Here is a 6493-nt window from a genome sequence, read left to right on the forward strand (position 1 = left end):
AGGTTTGATGAGTTAACCTTGACCTCAATCCTATCAGAACTTATGATAGAAGAATCGAATCACATGGTAACTATACATAGAGGTTCATCTTTCAGTTCTGTTGGATTGTCACTATATACTGCTAGGTATCACTTGTGGATTGTGGGATCAATTAGAATTATTTTGATGATTGATAATTCTAATTGGATGAATTGAAAAGAGTTTCGATCTATCAAAAAGAGTTTTGATGATATTGCTGATAAAGATCACAACATATCTCACTACCAGACAGAATTGGACCTATGGGGTCATACAAACAAGGATATTGATCTAGAATTGCACAATTGGGCTAAGTATAATCTGATTGGGTTCGGATCAATTGAGTCCTAGCTTTGAGTTTAAGAAAGCCATGTTAGCACATGGTTAAACCTATTTTCTCCTATTTGATTAGGTCCTGTTAGGTAGGATTTAATCAATTTGATGCAAGCTCAAATTGGATTCCACATGTTAGTTCACTCGGGTTCAAATTTGATCTAATTAGATTAAGTTTATGGGAGTGTCAAATGTTGGCGCCATCCAATGTTATTCGATCAAGAAGAGGGGCACACCCACATGGATTGGATCCATGTATGTGTTGCCCAAATCTGGTAAGGGAGGGAGAGAGAAATGGATTAGGACAAGATGGTTTCTTTTGAATTCAAATTCAGATTCGAATTCAAGTTCGAATTCAAATTGTTTGAATTCAAATTTGAGAATTTATTTTTGAGGGTGATAACAACCAGATAGGATCTAGTTTTGGTCGACCAAAATGGGGAGGATAAGGTGGTTGGATGGTTATTTTGAATTTGATTTGATTAAGTTCTATTTAAAGGCTGCATTGTTGCTAGGTTTGAACCTAGTTCTAACCTGAACATTCACCACACCTCCTCTCCAATTCTTCATGCCATCTCCCTTCCTCCCTCTGACCTCTAAGCCTCTTCCATATCCAAAGATGTTGGACAAGCCACCTAGTGGGTTCGAAGAGTCGAAGGCCATCAGTTCTACATGAAGAGATGAAAAGGCTACGATTGGAGGCTGATCGGAGCGCTGCCAGAGATCAGATCGGAGCACTGTCAGAGAGCTTGCAAATCCGTCTAGGAGTAGATAGATTGAAAAATGAGAAAGCATCTCATACCAAACTTGAGTGGATACCTATAGAGGCTAGATACGTGCACGGCTCAACAGCGAACCTCGGATTCATTGATCATCAGATTGTGTGTTCTTCTACCCCTGCATGGTGATGAGATCACCTATTATCTTTATTGCATGCTGGTTTTATGTTTAATATTTGCTTTATTTATCTGATTTAGATCTATGCATGGTATGCTGGATCGACAAAAATTTTTGAAATTACGTTGCCTCTGATCTGATCTGATCCGATGCGCCAACTGATCCTTCATTTTTTCCTCGAATCTACTTTCACTTGATTCAAACCTACAGCATTCTTGGAGTTTTTCAGAAAAGGCTTGTTTGCTTCCCACAACCTTCTATTTTTTTTATTACTGGTATATATCAACGGCTGAAGATAATTCATCAGAAACCTATTCTTAAACTCTTACACCTATGAAATTCTTTTTCTTCTTATCTAGTAATGGATAATCCATGAATCCAAATCGTCTCTCAAAAATAAAATAGGAATAATTATAGCTCAATCGGTTCCATTTTTCCTTGGAGGAAAGAAGTCTTGGGGTTAAATAGATGGTTCGATACCTTTACCCGACTCATCCAATACCATTGAATTTTTTGATGGGACAGTAAGAAGTTGATCATGTCTTGGCTGGTGAAAGCTATGCATTGATTTCCTTTTCTCGTATCGGGTTGGGAACGAAAGCTTTCTAATGTGGGTAGAGACTTCAGGATCGATTGTAACTGAAGGATCCTCTGGATTGATATTTTATCTCTCTAGGTGCTCTTACAATCTAAGACATTTATTTTCATTCCCCCGATGGGAGGATTGTCTGGGCCAGCCTAGATCTCTTCATTTGGACCAGGGAAGGGAAAGAAAATGATCATGTTATCCATGGGTCTGGTGGCATGAAGATTGATGGTCAGATCCCTCTAATTGCATTCTTTTGTTGAGACTAGCATGTCTAGTATTCCTGGTCAAATTTAAAGTGGCTCTATACTATCATTTGCAAGATTTCACTCCATCGATCATCTTTAGGAATACGTTATTGCCATCTCCAGTGCATCCATTCATAAAGAAAGCATGCCTCCCTCATTGGATTAGCCTGGCTCTTGTGAGACTTCTTTCCATGTGGAGCTAGCATGGGCCTCCCATTCAGTATCAAGACTTAGAGCCCAATCCAGGGACTGAAGGGGACTAATAACATTGAATAGACCGACCCTTCTCTTTTCCCTATCTCCCGCACCGATATCGATGGCTGAATTGCAACTGCTAGTGATGGGATTGAGAAAGAACTCCTCCCCGTCAGATTGGTTCTCTCTCACCAATTTGGAGAGGCTCATAAGAAATCGTATCAAATGCTATTGCCCACCCATCCACCAAAGAGAGGAACTGTCCTAGTTGAGCTTTAACTCCTTTATTCAAGAAGAGCTCGGAGATAGGAGGAAAAAAAGAGGTCAGCAACGTATGAATGTTTTCCAAGCGAGCCACAGGAGTCTAGGTTTTACGAGCTAGCCCGAAAAAGAGGCAAGCCTGTATAAAGGTTTAGGTCCAATCATTCTCCCCATGTGCTCTCAGGCATAACCATGGGGATTAGGACATAACTCCTGTTGTTTAAGGGTAAGAGGTTGATGAATGTGGTGGTCAAGAAAAAAAGATTAGCCAGGGTTGGGATTGGTAACAGACTCATGCAGAATGCCTAATAGCGAAATATCAATAAAAAAAAGGCAAGAAGTAAGACAGACTATTCTCGACACCGAGGAAGCACCGTAGGTTATTGCGTTAGGTGCAGATTGGAGAGGATAACTTCTTGAATAAGCCAAGATAAGAGTACAAAGATGTGATCACATGGACATACCATGATCTTACTAAAAGGCATATCCCTTTTTTTTCTTTTATTTGCAACCAAAAATCAGATGCGGGAGGTCAGGCGCCAAGCCTGTGAAACAAAGGCCTAGACAAATGAACCCGACTTATGCTGAGCTTATATATAAAAAGGAAAAAAGAGATTCAATGAATGCACCGATATCATATTCAGAGTTAGCACTGTTGGAAAATATGTCCTAAAGCCAATCATCTAGGTTGTACATGATTGCACTCCATACATATATATGAATTAAAATATAATAAATATTATCTGGCATATTCATCATAAGGAATACATCTTCCTAAATAGAACTCATATGTTATGATGAAGTCCTTAAAGCTACTTCCAAAATGATAAAAGAGGATTTATCTTGTGATTCTTAAATCCTGCTCGTAACCAAATGATACAATTATTATAAGGATGATAATTATATCGAGTGTAGGTCATTGTGTGCCATATTAGTTGGTTGTCCTCTTAACCAAGGTATGTGGTGATACGGGTATGGCATACGGATGATATGTAGGAGTATATTTCACTGAACGTGATCACTTTTGGAGTACTCTACTGTCAAGGATTATCCTGATGGGATATGGGTATAAGTATCCCTCTAATCTGAGACTGTCTCGGTGACTTGCAAGCAACTCACTGTGCTTTGATGTCGAACTATCCAAATTTTTAATTCGATGATAGAAGATTATTGGGTACAGTCAAGTACTTGTGAAATCTGAGTGTGAGTAAAAATGAGATTGACTACTCTAAGTAAAATTGAAGATGATGCATCACTATATTTCAATTTAACAAAATTTTGATCAAAGTAGTCCTAGTGAGGAGTCACAGGATTTTTAAGGTTGAGACATAAAGTGGATCACTCTTTTTGAGTTGATAGTTTAATCCTTAGTCGTCTTTGAGCATCAAGTATCAAAGGGATAAATTATACGATAACTATATCCACATAGATTCTAGAGTGTTGCTGGGCATACATTCAGCCTATCCGAACATTAGATATCATTGATAGATGGTTACATCGATTAGTACAAGAATTATTCTTGTGCTATCAATTTAAGTTCGAACCTATGGGGTCACACACATAGAAGTACCTGTCTGATTAAATGGTTGATCGATGATTATGAATCGTTGCAGGATTTAATTATCAATTTGATTGATGATTAATCCTATGCAAAGGTTGTAATAAATTATTTACTATGATTGATAAATTAGAACAATAATTAATTAATAATTTGATTATTAATTGGCTCAATTTGATTGAGCAATGAGCATTGAATTAGATCTAATTGAATTGGATTCAATTAGATTAGTTTTGGATTGATTGGATGCATCCCTATTGGATAACAGGGCTTGTTCCAATTGATCTCAGAGATGCAAATCAAATTTTAAGTTGAATAAGATTCAATTAGTTTTATATAGATTTTGATTGGATCAAACCTTATTGGATAATAGGCTTGATTGGATCAAGCCCTATTATCAAAAATTTTCCTGATATCCATCAAGAATCAATCCCTGGATCAATGGAATTTTAATCTAACTAATTCTTCAATTGGATTGGGGCCTAATTGGTTTTATAATTAGGCTAGGACATAATTAATTAGTTTGTTATAACTAATTCTTAAATTGGTTAGGATTGGATTCAAGGATTAGTTAGAGTTGGAACAAGATTTTTGAATCCTATTTGGAATAGGACTCAACCAACTCCTAAACCCCATATGATATTAAATCCTCCACGCCACATCTTTTTACCATGAGAAATTTCCATGCCCCTCTCCACATGAAATAACCTGTACCCCCTCTCTTCTCTTGCATCAAATAAGAGGCATCCCCCTTTATCCATGTCGCAAAAAAAATAAGGAGGGGGCATCCAAGAGTTGGATGCCCCAACATCCCACATGCCAAGCCTCATCTCCATATCTCCTTGGAAGAGATTTTTGAGAGCTTTTGCTGCTGATTTTAAGGCATCAAAGAGAAGCTTCTCTACTAATTTTACAGTAAAAAATTGGAGAAGAAAAGCTCTTCCCAACAAGAGAAAGAGAAGGAAGAAAAATGATCTTCTTTCTTGTGTGCAGCCTTAGAGAAGGAGTTCTTTTTCTAGATTTTTTTTTATTTTTTTTAAAAATAAAAATTAGATTAGATCTAACTTTTTATATAAAGATTTGGAAAAAAAATATTAAAAAAATTTGGTTGGGTGTTTGGGACTTTCTAGAGTTCTAGATTAAGGAGAAAAATGGAGAAGAAGAGAGAAGAATGGTTCTTCTCTTGAGTCTCTCTTTTTAATTTTTTTAGAGCTTAAAATTTTATATAATTTTTAATATAAAAAAATTAATTTAGATATAATTTTTATCATAAAAAATTAAAGAAGAAAAGTTCTTCTTAAAGGCATAAAAGGAAGAGGAAAAAGTTCTCTCTTGTGTATGAAAAAATTGAGAAGAAAGTATTCTTCTCTTGATCTCTATTATAGAGATCTGATGTGTGAATCTAGAAAGAAAAGGAGAGGATCTCCTTATTCTTCATCTTCTTCATATTTCTCTTAGATCAGCCAAAGCATGGTGTCTTCGTGAGCTAGCACTCCTAGGGAGATCGATTAGCATAAGGACTTCATACGGATATCCATAGAGGTCGGACACATGTGTGACTATCGAGCAACATGAAGAACCAACTACTATAGATTTCAGATTTACATACATACATATTAGTTCATGTCATAGATCCTATATGATAGTTTTAGATTTGATCTATGCATGCATTGTAGATTAAATTATTTAATCTATGTATGTTCTACTATAAATTTTTTAAAAATACATGCATAAAGCCACCACGCTTCCCTTTTAAATGGTATCAAAGTGAGGTTCATTATGACATGAACATATATGTATGTGGAGTTGAAATCTAGATTTAGTAATGTATGAGATGTATTATGATCTGATTTTAGATATTATCTAATATAAAATCAGATCTAATATAATTTAGATTAGATCTAAATATTTGTATATATAATATGTGAATTAGATTAGATGTTCTGAGTAGCAAAATATTCGGATTGGATAATCACCAGGCCATCCGGTCATAGGAGCGGGTAGGGTTACATGATCCTCTCTTTTCATTCAATGGGGTGCTCTTATGGCGTGTAGGAGTACCACTGTAAGGTCCCATAAAGAATAAAGTGAAAGGAGAACTTACTTTCTTGCAAAATCTTAGATCTTAAAACCCTAGGTGTTGTTGTATGTGATGCAAGTTGCGAAGAAACTAGTTACATTTAATCTTGATTAATCAAAATTATGTTGATTTAAAATTATAAAAAATTAAATTTGATCTAAAAGATGATTTAATATAAAAGGTTTACATAAAAAATTATTTCAAAATCTTAACCATGTTGATGCAAAAATTTAATTGATAATTAAGTATTGAAATCAATAGATCTAGAATTGTAATTTGAGATCTAATGATATTGCATAAAACATAGGGTATGGATT

This window comes from Elaeis guineensis, chromosome 13 (genome assembly GCF_000442705.2).
Source record: "Elaeis guineensis isolate ETL-2024a chromosome 13, EG11, whole genome shotgun sequence".
NCBI classification, from domain to species: domain Eukaryota; kingdom Viridiplantae; phylum Streptophyta; class Magnoliopsida; order Arecales; family Arecaceae; genus Elaeis; species Elaeis guineensis.